The following is a 19,279-nucleotide window of genomic DNA, read 5'->3' as shown; positions in this document are numbered from 1 at the left end:
AATAAATTATTTTTTTAAATGCCAACAATTAAAAATAAATATAAAAGATATATAAGACCTGTATTCTTAAAACTATAAAACATTAAGGGAAATTAAACAATATCTAAATAAATGGAGATATATATGCTATATTCCTAGATTGGAAGACTTGATATTATAAAGATGACAATTACCATCCTTAGATTCAATATAATCCCAATCAAAATCTAAGCTGTTTTTGTTTTTGTATACAGAAACTGAGATTCTAAAATGTTTATGAAAGTGCAAAGGGCCAAGAATAGCCAAGACAAATATGAAGAATAAAACACTAGAGAACTTACATTACCATATGCCAAGATGTATTATAAAGCTACAGGAATGTGCTATTGGGACAAGGAAAGAATAGTGCAATTAACCATATAGAAAAAGCTCATTTTGACCTGTACCTCCTACTATAAACAGAAATGCATTCCAGATAAACTGGAGATCTAAATGTGAAAAGTAAAACAATTATGTTTCTGGTAGGCAAACATTTCCTAAATAACAAATTGCTAAACAAAAAGGAAAACATTGGCTGGGCATGGTGGCTCATACCTGTGATCCCAGCACCTTGGAAGGTAGAGGTGGGAGGATCCCTTGAGGCCAGGAGTTCAAGACTAGCCTGGGCAACATAGTGAGACTTTGTCTCTATAAAAAATAAAAAAATTAGCCAGGTGTGTTGCCCACCTGTAGTCCTTGCTACCTGGGAGACTTAGCCAGGAGGAGTGCTTGAGCCAGGGAGTGGGAGACTACAAGGAGCCTGTAATCACTAATCACGCCACTGGCCACTGTACTCTACGCGCCCTGGGCAACAAAGCAAGACCCTATCTCAAAAAAAAAAAAAAAAAAAAGAGAAAGAAAAATACTGATAAATTGATGATCCTAGAATTAAGTTCATCCTAATACATTATCAATAAAAAAACACAAACCAGAGTAAAAGATATTTGTAATATACATAATGAAAACAGATTAATATCCAGAATATGTAAAGAACTCCAAATCAATAGAAGAGATAAACCAAAAGAAAAATGGGCAAGGTTTATATATGCTATCCCAGCTTAATTTTGAACAGAGCTCACCCTTTCTCAAAAGTATCCTAGTTTACACAATAAACTATATGGTTACCCTAGTATAACCTGATTCAGGTGTGAGACTATTTCAAGATTTCAATGACTGAAAGTCGAACTGAAACAATAGAGCACAGCAGTTCAAATGCTAAACCAGGCACTGTGGTGTGTGCCTGTAGTCAGTCCCAGAGACTTGGGAGGCTGAGGCAGAAGCACTACTTGAGCCCAGGAATTTGAGATCAGCCTGGGCAACACGGTGAGACCCTGTCTCTTTAAAAAAAAGTCCAAATGTTAATAACTTCATATGGGAGATATGAAGAATTCTGCATCAATATACCTAACAAATCTGGTATATGTTAAATAGTGTACTGAGAACATAACCTAAAACCAGCTATCTAATTTATCTGAGATTCTTCCTCTTACATAAAAATTTATTCAACAAATATTCATTAAGCTACTTACTAGATACAGTACCAGAAAGTTTTCCATAGGTATACATATACATTTAAGACAGAAGATGTTAAGCAGTTTCCCCTCTAATAATTGAGGACTTATAGCCTGAATATATGATGGTTCAACCCTAAAAAAAAAAAATCACAACTCTGTACTTAACTTCCTTCATTTATCAGGACATCTGCCCTACCAAAACTTAACCAGCAAATCTGTTAATACCAAACAGAAAATTTTTAGCAAACTTAATTCTCTCTCTTCAAATGTAACAGTATAAAGTTTGCTAGTTAATCTTTATGCTGTTAAATATAACAGTACACATCACAGTGCCTGGCTTAACATTTGAATATCTATGCTCTATAATTTTAGTTAGACTTTCAGTCATTGAAATCTTGAAATAGTCTCAGACCTGAATCAGGTTATGCAAGGATAACTCATTGTACTGAGAGGTATAGAATGAAACTGCTTCTTATCAGTCTCAGGCAACTATTTCAAAGCAATTTACATGTGATTTTATACTACTGTAATGACTTACCATAGTTTTCTTCATGGAAGAAAGAACAGAATTCCCACAACTTAGCATATTACCACCAAAAACCTTACTGCAATGCCACCAAAAACTTTATAAGCACTAAAGTATTTTTAAACACTGTCTAGGTATTCTTGGCTTCCCCATCCAACCAATACACTTCACCCCACTAACTTATTGATAAAGACAGTAAAAATGAGAATTCTTTTAAGGGAAGTCCAGACCTTGTCCCATCTTCCACATAGTTCTGGCCAAGGTGGCCAGAAGCAACTAGAAAAGCAAAAGGAATGATGCCAATCCTTTTAGATATGCTGTTTAAATTCCTACTACACAGCAAGATATCTAAAAGCTCCTATCATCTGTTAAAAAATAACTGTAGCACTGCAATACTGACAAAAGCAGCAGCAATATCCTTTCTGTGCACTTGGGGAGGGGACAGACAGGACTGTGAAAAGTGATTCGTATTGCTTTTCACTGTTCTTGAGCTGCCTTAGGAAACATCACCTAGCAGTGGCAGTAGGTATTTTCTTTTAAAAACACCTTATCTTTTGATTCAAAAGTTAAAAAGGCAGAAATCTTTCTGAAGATCAGAAAAATGCTGAGAACCAAATATAACCATTACTTTCAATGAATTCACTTAGGTTTACTTGCCAAAGTCGGTTTTCCCAATAGCTGTAAAAGACAATGTTTTCATATACTTGCATTTATAATTACGTTAAAAGAAATATATTATAAAGCTGCATAAAATATATTTACTTGCTAGGAATTCAAGTCCAAATTCTGCTACATAGAAGCTATAAAATCCTAAGATAAAACTACTCCTCTGAACCTGTTTATTTGTAAAAGAACATGCAGATCTTGTGGGCAAAAAGAGTTAGAAATGGCCACAAATGGAGACCCACAGAGAACTTTTAAGGTAGCACCCCACCCAATATAGATCTGTACTTTTGTAACATAATTGTATTCTCTTAACAAATATCCTAATACTAATGGAAGGCTAATTTGTGTCTCATTAGTTTTAGAAACTTAAGGAAGTGATTAAAGACAAGATTCTCTCTCTCATTTTCAACTTTTTAAAAGAGTTCTTTAAATAGATAAAGTAATTAAAGTGAGGGATTGGGGTATTCCAATAATCAGAAAAGTACATAGCTGATCCAAAGGTAGTGAGTTATCTCAATTAATTGTTCACAGTCACAGTCAGTTACAGATCGAACTCCTTGTTCTACTCTTTCCTCCTTCTCACTACTGTATTGACTAGTCTTTAAAAGAAAAAACAAGAAAAAAAAAAGCATAAAAATCAACGTTTAAAAGGCAGCTTTTCAGTGCCCCAAAATGAGAATCCCTTGCCTGTATTAGATCTAAAAACAACCCAAACCAATTATTAATATAACTTTTAATATAACATCAGCTGGTTGTTTCAGATACTTGCTAAGTAGTAAGACAAATGTGAACAAGTATATGTAGGAGTAGGATATGGGGAAAAGAATGAGAGACAATTTCATGGGCCAGCCAGGTAGAATAAGAACAGTTTTAAAGACTCACTGGTGATGAGAAAAATATATAGTAAAGGGAAGAAAAAAAAAAGACATATTTACTAAGCACAAACTCTTATCTTTCATGCCTTCAGATACTATTTGCAACAAGTCTCCTTAATAACTTTTCATGCCTAAGGTCACTTAGCACACATATATAGGCAGAGTCAAATTTGAACCAGTATTGTTTAAGCAAATCCCATGTTTATAGAAGGCATAAAAAGTTTCTACTTGCTCTTTAGTGAGGTAAAGGCATCAACTCACAAGGACTGAATGTACAACACTAGAAGACAAGTTCAGAGAAAGTGAACAGGTTAGAATAAATGGTCTCAAAGGTCCTATCCAGTTCTAAAGGTTTATGATTCACCACTGGAGGACAGAACAGCAGTTTTCATTACAAGGCCTACTCAGCTTTTACTAATTGCATATAATGGACAAGAATCTGCTCCACACAAAATTTTAACACATGAAATAAGGGAAATTCTAACTGAAGAATCCTTAAAAATCCCACATTAAAAGTTCATGGACCAAACTGGTAACACATATAGAAGTTTAACTGTTAACTATTAACTAGTTCAGGCAGATGGTTAAACAGTTAAAATTCAAAGGCAATTAGACTTTACCATGATTTCCCTGAGGGCCATTTCCAGAGGCAGACAACAAGAAACAGAAAATACAAGAGGTCTATTGTCAAACTTAGGACAAGACTCAGAAGACCATCTAGGGGCACTTAATTACTGTTGCTATCAATTTGAATAAAAAGGTATCATTCTCAGGTTAAGAAATAAGTACATATCAAAGATCAGTGGATTTATTTCCAACTCCACCCTACCTGACCCACTGCAAGAGCTTACCTAGACAGAATCACCTATTGGAATACTAGAAACAAAAAACTCCGGGGCAGTGGAGGTAATAAGGTAAGGTAGAAGACAAGAAGCTCTGGGGTCTTGCATAAGACTAATAACAAATTCAAACATGTTTCTACAAATATTCATATCAAGGTAACACTATGGATCATGGAATTTTGAAAATACATATTAGACTTAACTGCCTTGGAAAAACATGGTGAGCTATTAGGAAACTAAATCTTTAATGAAGTCATTTTCAGTACTGAATGAAATCAGGCCCTGCTTTATAAATTGCTTCTTGGTAAATTAGGTAGGCCCTTTGTGGAAACAAACCTTTCAGATAACCCAGTGCCAAGATGCAGTGGGAAGCCTGGAGCTCTGAGACTAGCAGGCCTGGAAAGGAATCCAAATTCATCCATTTACCTTGGGGGTGATATAACAGGGAATGGCCTGAAACACCCCCTCCCCCAAAACATTTTCTGTCCCTTTAACACATCTTGCACTCCTTTTTGAGAACTAAAGCCTGCATCCCTGCCTCAGGCCAGTGGTTAGGAGGAGCAGAATAAGTCTTTTGTTATTTGTGCAACAGGAGATGGCCCAACTCTGACCTGGTAAAGGGAGGTTGTGGGTGGAGGTCACCCGATTGTCTTCAGGATGGGACTGTTTTCAGTGATGATCAGACTCATCAACTGTGGTTGAACCACAGGGAGGTCACTATAAAACAAGAACCAGACCATAACCAAGGTCTCTTTTGCTACGTACAACAAGGGTCCAGTCATCACCTGTGGCTTATGTATCTTGCTTGTGCTCTATAATCCTGTCTTGTCCCCCCTCAAATTTCACCTCGTGCTTGCCTTACTTTGGTGTGTCTGGTCATTCTTCAGCCAAGGGGCACATGAGGAACTGAGAACACAGAACAAGACAGCCAAACCTGACACTCCCACTTCAGCCTCCCCAATAGCTGGGATTACAGGTGCAAGCCACTCCCAGCTCAAAAATCTGCATTTCTAAAAGGAAATCCCATTAAGATGTTCGGAGATGAGGCTTGGGCAGTATTATTTTGAAGAAAATGTTACAAGTAAAGAAAAGCACAGAATATAATCCTGTCATAGAAACTTTTGCCCACTTGCTGAAAAACTCCTTGATACAATAATCAAAAAACACCACAAAATTTAGAAAGTATGGATGGAAAAGTAGTATTCTGGTTATCACAATGTCTATGAGTTAAGAATTTCAAAAGGGCTCAGCTAAGCAATCTGACTGAACAGTTCTAGTTTCTGGACTTAGAGCCTCTTCAATTCTCCCATTGAAGAAGTCTGGGCTTCCTCATAGCACAGGAACCTCAGGCTAGTCAAATGCTTATAAAGGTGCTAATGGCTTAAAAGACCAGTATTCTAGTGAGCTCTCTCACCTTTTCTGACCTGGCCTCCTTAGTCACAAAGTATAACTTTTTGTTTGGGATTTAAACCCCACCTCAAGATGAAAGGACAGTTAAGATCCACACAAGCTCACACACGTGAGATGGGAAATACTGTTGCAGTCACGTTTAGAAAATACAACCTGTCAAAAAGAGCATCAAGTGAAGTAACTGCTTGTTACTCTAGTCAACCATTAACCCATGTTGGACCTATTTCATGGGACCAGGGTACAACAAAGAGTTGTTCCTTACTACATATTTTTTTAGCCACCCAAAACTTTTAAAAATATGGCCCCATGGACCTCATACTTTGAAATATTATATCTAACCAACAACCTCATTTACCGAATAATAATTTCATGTCTCCATGTTCAATTAACTGTGAACCAGTAGATTACTTCTTGGAGTTGATACACTTCTAGTCAAAAGCAAGCAACTTATTTCATAGTAATTAGACTATGAAGAAGCCTTTAGGTAAGTACATCCTTTAAGATTTTTCTGATAGACTCCCTTCTGGAGGCATATTGGAAACTAATGGTCCAGTGTCTTTTCTATTATAATTTGGTAACTCTGAAATCTAAACACTAAATAGTGTTTTGATTAAGACTCAACATAAAACCTCCCCTGAAAGTAAGCTATAAGCAACAAATAATGAACCAAAACACAAACTCAGGACACAAGCTATTTACTGTAGTCAAGCTGATAAGAATAGTGGGCTCCTTTTTCCTTTTTCAAAAATTAAGGCTTATCAAGCATTTTTCCACAAACAAAAGAACAGCTCTAGCATCTTGGTTAACATTTCTTTTTTCAATAAAAGATGCTAGTGTCCAACCCTATTGTAAGTACCAGTTGAAGCAGATATAATGGCCACTCTGTTTGCCTACACAAGCACTGATTTACCAATATTTAACTCTCTGTATCCTATTTTCCCCAATACTTCCCTGAGGTACTGCTTGGCAGTTGCAATCTCAATAGGTTCATTAGTTCTTAGTCCACTACACAACTGTTTTGTACACTGATGTTGCTCCATAAGCATGGCACTTTGACAAGTGTTAAAATGCTTCTAGGATCTTATTATCCCGGAAAATTTTAGATACTGAGAAAAATCACTTGGAATTCCTTTGAGTGATATAAAAATCACACACAAAGAAAGACACCTTTAAAAAGCCAAGTTCTACTCTATCAAAGAGGAAATGTCAATTTTATAGCACTAAAATCTGCTGACCAGAAAATTTAAATTTTTCAATAATATTCATTTTCCTTTGTTTCTGTTTCTGTCTTCAAGGCCTGTGCCAGTAGGGTAACTTCTCTACTGTAAAGCCTACAGAAGGGCTGTGTTCTTGTTACATAGCTTGGTAATACTGAATAATAAATAGGAAGAGGCATCCAAAATAAGAAAAAAGTAAACAGTTCTAACAATTAGTTAAGTTACTGACATTGGAAGGGGGAAAAAAATCAATCTACTGCTTACAAAAATACATGTTCAATTCCACTGTAGGGGAAAACAAATTTTTTAAAAAAAAGTAATTCCCATAAGGCACACATTATTCTTTTTGATAAACTATTATGCTATGGTCACCCTTTACCTTAAGAAAGTTTTCACATTAAGACATAAAATTTCTATCCTAATATATTCAGACTCAGAGAAGTGAAATGTATTCCAATATACAAAGTTACACTATTTTAAATGGACTACCAAAGATAGGGCTTTTCAAACTTTTCTAGCACAACACAGGAAATTGAAATATCCTGTTTTGCTTAAAAATTCATGAAAGTTGTACACTGAACTCCATAATCTACCTAAGAATTTATCCCAAAATATTTCAAATTACTGAGTAAAACTGATGTTTCAGGAAAATGTACCATGTTTACTGAACACTACATGTAGACTACACACAGGTTTACCCAAAAATTGACTCAGACAAATTATGTATGTTTCATATGCATGCTGTATTTTCTCTTTTCTTCTCTTGTGTCACTTTCTTTCACTGCCTTCTGCCTATATTCTCAAGGCTGAACCTAAAAACAGGCTCCTATCCTCCAAGGCAGCATTTGTGGTAAATGGGGCTAGGAAACCATACACTTTATCCCCAACCAGATTAAAGAAGTATATTAGCATATCAAAGACTACAAAATGTCCTGAGGTAATGAAACGCATTGAACTCTATTTCAGTCCAGCCCTTCACAAATTTCCCAACACAGCAAGGAAAACAATGCCCATGAGAAGCTCATGATTACCATATCAGCCTTCTAAGGTAATGATTTTCCAAAAATGGGCCTAACTTCCCAGTAGACTACAAATGATTTATAAAGCATGACCTTCCTTTGATTCATAGAGCTACTTATGAATAAACTATTAAGCTACTTATCAAAAACTGCAAAAACGCACTTTATTAGCATGTACCACAGACTTCAATTTGTATTCAACTAGTAAGTCTGGATGCTGCAACTGGCAGTGCTGCAAACTCCTACCCCATATGCATATTGAAAACCTGGAATTCTGTAATTTTCAGGAGGGACACTGGCCATCAGTAAAGCTATGCTGTCTTTTGTTGGTCATCAGTTTCTATTGTCATTATTCTTGCTTTTTAATCAAAAATTACCATTAGTAGGCCGGGCGCGGTGGCTCACGCCTGTAATCCTAGCCCTCTGGGAGGCCGAGGCGGGTAGATCGCTGGAGGTCAGGAGTTCGAGACCAGCCTGAGCGAAACCCCGTCTCTACTAAAAATAGAAATAAAAATTATCTGGACAACTAAAAATATATATAGAAAAAATTAGCCAGGCATGGTGGCGCATCCCTGTAGTCCCAGCTACTCGGGAGGCTGAGGCAGTAGGATGGCTTAAGCCCAGGAGTTTGAGGTTGCTGTGAGCTAGGCTGACGCCCATGGCACTCACTCTAGCCCGGGCAACAAAGTGAGACTCTGTCTCAAAAAAAAAAAAAAAAAAAAAATTACCATTAGTTTGGCTTCACCATTATCAATTTAGTTTTTAGTTGTTTTATTAAACTGTAGAGAATGCATTGTACCATTGCATCACTAGGACTTGAGGCCTACGTAACAGTGGGAATGGCCTGAAAAAAAAAAACGGCAAAAATATTTTCTATCTCTTTAAAACATCCTCCACTCCTTTTCTAGAACTAAAACCTGCATCCCTGCTTCAGGCCAGTGGTTGGGACTGGCAGGGTGAGTCTTTTGTTATTTGCGCAACAGGAGATGGCCCAGCTCTGACCAGGTAAAGGGAAGTCATGGGTAGAGGTCACCGGATTGTCTTCAGGAGGGTATTGTCTTCAGTGGAGATCAGAATCATCAACGGTGGTTGAACAGTAATTGCCTGAAGCTGAGAACTCATCCTTTAAAAGCTCTGTATTTCTGCTTATTAGGAGGTCCATGGCATTTCAGACAGGAGTCTCCATCCTCCTTCTTTGCCAGCAAAGTAATAAACCTCTTCCCTTCCTCCTCAAAACACTCGTCCTCTTTCTTATTCGGCCTTGAGCTTTTGGTAACAGTTGTGCTTATTATTTTGGCTGTCTTTTCATTCTGGATCTCAGTACCTGGAGCTAGAAGTATCTTAATATTAGGCTTTTTTTAAGCATTGTGACTTTTGATAAATTAACTCAGAATTCCCTGAATTTTTATACTGTAATATTTTTACTTTGTCATACCTACAACTCCCCCCATCTTTAGCATATAACGTACGGAACAAGGCTTGCTGATGTAGACTTTTTAAGAGCTTAATTCAATTCCACAGTTGGGAACAGATATTTTGAATCCAGAAATTCATGAAACATTTCCCTCATGTTTTTTATACTTTTCTGGGTTCGATTCTTGACTGACAACATTTAGTTGCAAACTATGTCTATGAACGTGGCAAAGTTTTAATGATAAACTAAGAAAAGATTTTTGAGAAGAGCGTGTTTTATGGGATTTAGTCCTTTCAGTACATTCCTGTAAGCTATTCCTTCCCATTCAAACAGGACTCTGGGAGGATCACTGCATCCAACTTCCAAGAAGTTACTACTGCTTATATGACTGATCCTGATTCTGAGTTCTTTTACCACACATGGTTAGTGTGGACAGGGTGGCTGGGGAGAATACTCCCTCCCACATTAGTGACCCCATAGCTAGGGTGAGGATTCTTAGACCAGTAACTATGTCAAGCTTTTTAAATCCTGGCCCTTTACCTGGGTCATCCTTTGGCTCAGTAATTTCTACTTTCTAGCAGAACAATAATAATTAATTGTCAAGTTACAAGCATTTTGGGGGGAAAAGGGACATGGATGGTTCCTAACTGAATTACAAAAAGTGTACTTGTCTCAAAGTCTAGACTAGCTGGAAAACTGTAGGTGTCACTGAAAACTCGGCACTTGTCCTTGAGGCCGAGTCAGAAGAATGAGAACAAGTATTTCTGGGGGACCACAAAATTTTTATTACTTTGCTGGCAAAGGAGGATGATGGAAACTCCTGTCTGAAATGCCATCATCCTCCTAATAACCAGAAATACAGAGCTTTTTAAAGGATGAGGTCTCAGCTTCAGGCAATTACTGTTCAACTACAGTTGCTGATTCCAATTGCCCCATCTCTGCTGAAGACAATCCGTGACCTCTACCCAGGACTCACCTTTACCCAGTCAGAGGTGGACCATCTCCTACTGCACAAATAACAAAAGACTCAACCTGCTCCTCCCAACCACTGGCCTGAGGCAGGGATGCAGGTTTTAGTTCTAAAAGGAGTGGAGGATGTTTTAAAGAGACAGAAAATATTTTTACCATTTTTTCAGGCCATTCCCTCTGTTACATATTCCCCACTTTCAATTTTATGCTTCAGTATCTATGAGAGGAGGGGTGACTACTCTGTTACACAACAGACCTAACAAAAATCAGGTAATGAATAACTACACTATTGGGACTGCCATAACCAACTGACCTTGGGCAAGTCAATTAACCTCTATGGTCCGTCTTTAAATTCATGGAAGGAGAGGCCAGATCACTGTTTAAATCCCTTTTGGCTCTCAGAGTCTATATTTCTATTCCTATGTATTAGAATAAGTTGTTCCCTAGTAGTACATTAGATACTTGGAAAATTATTAACTCCAACAGGTCACAAGGGTTATCACTTTGAAGTAATTCACTTCATATTCACAGGTCTTGGATTGTCTATATACGCTGCTCTGCAGGGTCAGATGTCCTATTACTAGCTAAATCACCTGTTCCTGTCTCCTGAGGATTCTGCTTATGCTAATAACCATTATCATGATTACATTTTAAGTGCAATCAACAAGTTTCTAAAACCATATTTCTTTTTCTTTTTTTTTTGGAGACAAAGTCTCGCTCTGTTGCCCAGGCTAGAGTGCTGTAGTGTCAGCCTAGCTCACAGCAACCTCAAACTCCTGGGCTCAAGTGAATCTCTTGCCTCAGCCTCCCAAGTAGCTGGGACTACAGGGGCATGCCATCATGCCCAGCTAATTTTTTCTATTTTTAGTAGAGATGGGGTCTCACTCTTGCTCAGGCTGGTCTCAAACTCCTGACCTTGAGCAATCCAGCCGCCTCGGCCTCCCAGAGTGCTAGGATTACAGGCATGAGCCACCATGCCCGGCCTAAAATCATATATTTCTAAGAAACTTATTTAGGGCCATCCCTCAAATAAAGCAGATGATGAATACTTATGATCTTAGGGCTCCACTGAGAATCAATTCTTTGTCAGCCCAAAACACATTCTTAAGCTCCTGCATTACTTCTAAGAGTTGTTTCAACAGATGTGAACCTCAGAACACTTTAACAGATCCTTTTCCTCCATAGATATTAACTGTCTGAGGGCAAGGTAAGTCAAAGAAGTTTCTTCTTTTATCTCTGAAAAAAGGTATTTGTGATTTATTCATTCTTATGTCATATGTTCTACTTCCTGTTAATTCAGGATGGACAGCAGCCATTATATAAAGTACCATGCATCTATTCCAAAATCTTCAGTCAAGTCATTCCTACATATTTATTAAACTAGCTACAGCTTGTTTTTCCCCAAGAATCCAATTAAGAATTAGTCTAATTTTTGAATTAGGTATTAGCATAATAAGCTTTCTAATTATCACTCCTAATACTTAAAAACACTTGTTTGAAAAGGTGAGCAGAACACACAGAAATATAACTGAGTTAAATTATATCATTTGCTTTCTGTCTACACATTAAAGAATGAATTATTAAACCAGAACCCACAGACCCCTCAAAGACATTTGAATGAGTCAGGAGTCTTATTAATACCCAGAAATTATATGAAAAATTAAGTGTATATGCATGTTTTTCTAAGGAGATAGCACAATGCTTTGAGGAGATGCTCAGTAAGGTTCATGACCTTACATTAGGAATTTCTGCAAGAAGGAACATACTGTAAGATTTCATTCTCAGAATACTTCAAAAGAATAAAATAAAATAGTATGAATTCCCTAAATCCAAGGATTTCTCATTAATTATCATGCCAACATTTCTGGCAGGAATTTTATGGAAGAATGATCTAAACTAGATATTTCAAAATAATCTTAAAATTGTCAAATGGTTAACGCTTGCGCGCGCACACACACACACACACACACAAAAAGCCATTCAAAATCTCAAAGACTTATACCTGAAAGCTGATGGCACACACCCACAAACATTCTAGCAACAATGGATCCATTAATACAGGTGGTATTAAGATATTTAAAAGGGTTTTAATAGACTGTGCCATAACAGTGATACATTCAGAAATAGTATGTCCTAATTTGTATTATAGCAATTGGCTTTGTTCAAGTTATGATGAAAGACCTACACTCTGCCAATAACATCTTATAAGGATCTAATAGATATAGACTTAGATATAACTTATTCTACAAAGCCAAAGTTAGATTTTCTAACTACATGCTTTATCCTTGTGATCACCTTCACCCACACCCTAAATGTTTTTTCTCCCTATCTCCACCTGTCTAAATCCTACTTTCATTCCAAAATGTCAGTTCCTACTTAAAAGAGTTTCTACCACCAATTTTGGCACATCATCCAGTCTTAGTACATTCTGTTTCATGTATGTGTATTCAATCTCCCCAATTACATTATCCCTACCCTATAGTAGCTTGTTAGATCTAATCTCTCTTGCCCAGAACAGTATAATGTACAAGTCTCCAAATATATTCATATGAACAAATTTTTACCTTACTTGGATTAACCTATCCATTGTGATACTTATGCTATACAGTAATAATTGGAAAAATGTCTAGAGATTTGCTTCAAAATAAAGAGGAACTGAGTGGAAGTATAGATGAAGCAAGATTGACTACAAGTTGATAAATGGTAAAGTTGGTGATGTGTATATTATTATTGGCAATTTTCCATAATACCAAGTTTACAGAAGTTTGCCTGTCCTACTTGTAACAGAAAGCTTCTTAAAGACCAGTCCAGGAGTTTTCCTCTTTCACTAGTACAGAGCAAGTGAATGTAACTTTACTAAACACATTTCATTTAGGTAGAACTACCTTTCAATGAAACTTCAACGGTTTTTTTGGTATTGTTAGAGACAGGGTCTCACTCTGTCACCCAGGCTGAAGTACAGTGGCACCATCATAGCTCACTGCAACCTTGAACTCTTAGATTCAAGAGATCTTCGTGCTCAGCCTCCCATGCAACCACCACATCCAGCTAATTTTTTTTTTCTGTTTTTTGTAGAGATGGGGTCTTGCTATGTTGCCCAGACTGGTCTCAAACTCTTGGCCTCAAGCAAACCATCCTCAACCTCCCCAAGTGCTGGCCTTCAATATATTTTGATGGCACTTTATTTAAATGATTTTGTTAACTCAGATAAAACATTCATTCATTCATTCAGTATTTTCTGGGCACCTACTTTCTAAGATATACTGTCTTGTAAATGTAGGATATTAAAAATAACTCATCCTCTCTAATAAATTAAGAATCTGACCATAAGGATCCATGACAAAAAAGGCAGAGAGGGAAGACAGGAAGATGAAGAAAAAAGAAGGGTACAGAGGAAGGACTGAGGAAAGGTCCAGAAGGGCAGGAAATTATATGTCTGGTCCTGAACAGCAGAGTCTCCCATATTATGGGATTCCTGAGACAGTAAAAGAGCTCCCAGCTTATGAATACCCTTCTCACCAGGTCACTGATGTCTGGAATTTCACTCTTTGGAACTCCAACACTTTGATCACTTGGGGAAATAGTCACATTCCATCATCCTATTATTGATCAGTACCTCAACATGAATTCATTTACCAGAGTGTTTAATTCAATAAGTGTTAATTGATTTGCTCATTCAACAAATGGTTATTAAATACATACCATGTGGCAGACATTTTGATGAAGGCAAGAGTACGAAAGAGGACACACATGGCCCCTACTCTCCCCAGGCTTAAAGTACAGCAAAGCACACTGATCGAATTCCAGGTTTTCATGGTAGAGAGTGAGAAAGAAGGAAGCCTCTGCAAGCCACCTGGGCAACTACCCCTTCCTCCTTCAGGTCCTCTTGCAGAGCATTTACTCATGTTTCTTTGGCGACAACATTTAATAACTTCTAACCTCTTAAAGTTATTTATATGTTAGATTTAACTCACTGACTAGAATATAAATGCCTTAAAAAAAAAAAAGAAAGAAAAAAGAAGGGTAAAAAGCAATAATACAATTTTTAAGAAAGGTATCTAAAGCATCCATGTTTTTAATTAGAAAGAGGGCATACAGCTTGCTCAAGGCAGACAGGCTTAAAAGTTCTCCTCTCCACTCCATTTTACAGATGAGGAAACTAAAGTCCAGAGAGGGGAAGTGAAAATTAAAACTCAAATCTGCTTGTTCGCAGTTCAACATGAATTTTCTACTTTGTAACACTTTTTTCTACACTGTATTGTTAACTAAAGAAAATGAGCTATTATTAATATATACATCAGTTCTTGATATCATATTTAAAAAGTAATGAATAAAAGGGAGAGGCTTTTGAAGGCTATATGCATATACCACACCACACTACCTCAATTCTGAGCCATTTGACTTTAAGATATAGTACCCATGTCACAAACATTTTGAAGTAAATGTAGACACTGTAAAACACATCATTTCAAAAAATACTAAAATATGAAAACATACATCTCTAAAGCAAGAAAATGTAATATAATTTACCCTGAAAGACACACAATAATCACTATCATTTGTTTAGAGGCAGTGTCACAAGGCACAAACACTGGGAACAAGGGTCCCACCTTTTAAGGTAACAGTTACTAAATACCTAAGGTTACGTGGAATTTTTTTCAATTGTAGGTTATTAATATAAATCAGTCCTTCTTGCTATTTGTCTCATATGCATGAGTTCTGGAGTTAGACAAAGCAAGGTTTCAATCTGCCACTTAGCTCTGCAACCTTTACAGAGTTACTAACTTCTCAGCCTGATTCTTATCTGTAAAATAGGATACATACACTAGAGGATTATATGAGAATGAAATGCGATAATTTATTTAAGGAATATGGTACAGTACCTAGATGAAATAAGAATCACATTAATGTTGTTTCCTCCCACACTCCCTATGGGCCAAATGAAAGTACACTAAATACTAGATTAATTTACCATACTCCTCCCTGTCCATTTAGGAGACTGGAAGAAATCTGTACTGATGCTATGGCACATACTACTAGTTTGCTTGGGAATAATTATTTGATAAGAGAAGTTTATTGTCTTGAAACAACAAACTAAGGGTATAAGGCCAAAAGAAACAGTTAAAAATGACTCAATTCTATGAGTGTTTTGTTGTGGGTTTTTTTTTTTTTACCCTTAAATTCAATTATTAAACTCTAAGAAAACAAATGTTCAGGAGAGCCAAGACTGTATCTCCGTGATTCATAATAGTACGTTAGTAACCTGATCTCTCAAATTAAGCAAATGCCATCTTTCAGTACGTGCAGTTTCAGTTTCTACCAGTCATTTCCAAGACGGGATCATGTCTACCAAGGCAGTTCTTATGGAGCAGGTACTGAAATAAGACCAGCTTTTCTCACACCTCAAGTTCAGCCTAGCTTACACATACTCCCTCAACTCATTTCAGCTGAATGGTTACCCTCTCAATTATAAAAATCATGCTCATTTAAAATATAGGTAATCAAAAGAATGAAATCAAGGTATCAGCTAAAAGAAAATTTAAAAAAAGGAAGATGATACTTGGAAAGCTCAAAACAGTATCTGGCACAAAGCAGCACTAAATAAATTTTGCTATTATTATCAATACAATCTAGTACAGGACTCAAAAATGTTTCTGATTACTATATATGGTTGACCATCAAATCTGCCTCTCAATAACCCAACTTACTTTGACTACATTCTCTTACCATAATTATCAAAAAATGTTTTTGTGCTTTTTCCTTTATTACCTATCTCCAATCCGTTATCAACTGTTCTAATTCTTCCCTCCTAGCCACCATACAGAATTATCATTTATCAGCTAAGCTGCAACAGGCTTAGTTGATTTCCACACCGCTAAATCTTCATTCAAATCCTCAATTCTCCTTAAAAACCATTTTTAATTTGTCACTCTTGTCCATAATTGTCTATACCATGTCCAAACTACTGGAATGTCATCCTCATGTCTTCTAATAACCCATATCCCAACTCCTAGTTCAGATGATGGCTCAAAACTCAACTCTTTCAGGAAACCTTCCCTGATTAACTCCACACCACTCAGATTACTACTTCTCCGAGTCGCCTCAGGACTTAGGTATTCTGTTATACTAAAGGTAAAATGCAATCACAGTGAACAGCATTACCAAGAAATAACTTCCACAAAATTGTTTCTACATCCTAAAGAATGATCTGTTACTTACAATGCTTTGCTGATCCGGTTAACAAGGAAACATCCTACACCACAAATGCTCTCTTGGGTTTCTGTCCTTGACACTATAACTTTTCACAATCCTTTTGTACTATGCTGAAACAGAAATTGTATCTCCCGTTTAAATCCACTGGAAATGTTATAGTGGGCCACCTTCTTCCCTATTACCTCTTCTCTGCCTCAAAACTCTGCCCACACCTCACAAATAAAAATTCCAAAAGCTTCAAACTGAAAGGCAGTGGCAGTGATACAAACATACCATGTGTTTCTTTCCTCTGAGTGAAAAGAACTTTGAATCTATTTCGCTACAAAACTCTTCCCAAGGCTGAAAATTTTCCCAACAAACAATACATAATCAAACTCCACTACATCAAAATAGTTGATCCTACAGAATAACAGGATCATACTTACACATTACTTCTCACTTGTGCTACTGTAAGAGATCTTGCATCATTTTTATGCTATATCATCACACATGCCCAACAAGGTAACTGAGAAACTTCCCTGCAGGGCAGATTTTCTGAGAGTATCTTCTGATGTTGCCTTAAAGCAACACATTCTACTTTTGTTTTTTAATGTAAAGAATTCAGCGATGTCTCCCTGCCCTCCTATCAAAAGCAAACAATACTTATACCATTACTTCTGAAAGGGTGAGTTTGTGTGCTGCTGAGGCAAAACAATGAGATGAACTGTCACGGAGGTAGCAGGAGGGATAGGGAATGAGAAGGATGGTCAGCCTCAGAAGTGAGAATTAACAAGTCCAACTGTTTAGCCCTCAGTGAGTAGTGAATGAAGCTAGGAATCTGGCTGACTAACCCCTACCTCAGACTTTAGACTCTCCCGGCACTGCCGAAAAGGACAGTTGTTCTTGCTTAACTACTCTTAAGAGTCATAGCCTTTGGCTACCATACATAAATCTACCTCGTTTGTTCCTTGTATACTTTACTCTTAACAGGCCACACAACTCCTTCTAGTCAGTCTCCATTCACATCTCACCTAAAACACCTCTCAGTCACCTTCCGGTTTCAGTATGTGCCTCTTACTCCAGATCCACATGTCCCCATCTGCCCACAGACCTTAACCTTCAGAACTCAAGCCCGTCCTCCCTTCTCTCCCAGCTGATTTCCCCCCGACCCCTATCCATGCCTTACTTCCAGAGGCCAATCACACTCCCCGGCGCCGCGCCTTCTCCCTGGGCACCCTTTTCTGAGCATCACCCATTTCCCATCACTTTCTTCCTCCCCAGACCCAGAATCCTTCAATCACAGGCCTCCTTTCGCTACCACCCCCCCTCGAGCACGCGAACCTGCTCCTCCGTTAACCACCCCGCCCCACCTCCGCCACCTCTACGCGGCCTCCCACCCCTGGCTGCGCCCCCGGGCTCCGCGGCTGCAAACCAGGCCCCTCCCTCCTTCCCCCTCGCGGTCCCGACCCCCAGAGGGCAGTGGCCCGGTCAAGCCGCGCACCGACCACCAGGGCTGTAGCGGGCGCCCCCAGCTCTGGGCAGAACATGGCAAGGGCGGGGGCGGGCGGGGCGGCGGGTCGTCACCCCCGCCTCGGCCAGGCCTGCTGCCCCGGCTCCCGCAGCCGCTGACCCGGCCAGGCGAGGAAGCGCCTGCAGCCCGGCCTCTATCGCCGGCGCCCCAACCTCTCACCTCGACGCAGACGCTCGGGCCTCGCTCTCCCCCTGGCCGTCCAGCGATGGCTGCGCCGCCGCCGCCGCCGCCGCCGCCGCCGTCGCGCTCTCCTCACTCGCTTTTCCACCGCCCCCGCCGGCTGCTGAAGAGCGGACGGGCAGAGGCACGCCCATTGGCTGAGGCCTACACCCGCGTCAGCGGCCCCGACCGCACCTCAGGATATGACTGGCTGGCTTGGCGCCTCTTTTCCATGTCTGCTTCTGATTGGCTCTCTCTTGCACCCTTACCAGGAGGATCCCTGAGCCTCCTCCCGGCTCCAGCTTCCCACCCCTCAACCGGGTTTCCATCCAGGCGGGAGGAGGGCGGGAGCGGCCAATGGGGGCGCGGAGAGAGGGCCAGGAGGTGGGCGCTGAGTGCAGCCGCTGGCGGGGGAAAGCTCAGCCAATGGGCGCGCGTCCCACATCCTGGGTCCAGGAGCGCCCCCGCTGGCCGCTCGCGTCCCGCCGGGTCTCGCCCAGGGCCACGCCCGGCTGCCCGTAGCGCGGGAGGGGCGCCCGCTCCAAAGGTAGGGGGCGTGAGGCGAGGCCCTCGCGGGAGACCGCGGGGCAGCCATTGTGGCGTGCTTAGACACTGCCTAGGAGGGGCCCGGGGCCCCCCCCCGGCTATTGCTGGGTGTGCGGGATCCGCTTCGGAGAACTACCAGCTTGGCGGTTCTGGTTCGGGTCGGCGAGAGCGAGGCCATGGTTCTGTGGAAGCTCCGCGGGGTCCCCAGTAGGGAGAGAACTGAGCCTGGGTCTCCTCCAGCCCTGCGGGACTGTGGGCCAAGGCATTCCACCTTCCGCTTCCTCCAGAATAATTCTGCAAAAAAGTTATCGATGGTGAGAGAAGTTAGCATGATGTTTATCTCTAGGGAGTGAGGGGAATGTTAGGTGGGGAAGGGCACGA

The 19,279-nt window shown here is 39.5% G+C and overlaps 1 protein-coding gene across 3 annotated transcripts in view; it reads right to left on the bottom strand.

Moving 5' to 3' along the window:
- Window positions 1-18,502, bottom strand: part of FAR1 (fatty acyl-CoA reductase 1) — a 59,517-nt gene extending 41,015 nt beyond the window's left edge. For 2 of the 3 annotated variants that reach the window (XR_006736460.1, XM_045557579.1), the window contains exon 1: window positions 18,353-18,469. The gene's annotated coding sequence lies outside the window, so the exon portion shown is untranslated. Of the gene's footprint in view, window positions 1-18,352 lie in introns of all 3 variants that reach the window. The other variant, XM_045557578.1, reaches the window with a different exon arrangement.
- Window positions 18,503-19,279: the final 777 nt, after the last annotated feature.

The sequence above is a fragment of the Lemur catta genome, chromosome 7, assembly GCF_020740605.2.
Source record: "Lemur catta isolate mLemCat1 chromosome 7, mLemCat1.pri, whole genome shotgun sequence".
Lineage (NCBI taxonomy): Eukaryota > Metazoa > Chordata > Mammalia > Primates > Lemuridae > Lemur > Lemur catta.
The sequence above is the reverse complement of the archived record's forward strand: the minus strand, read 5'-3'. Positions and strand labels throughout refer to the sequence as shown.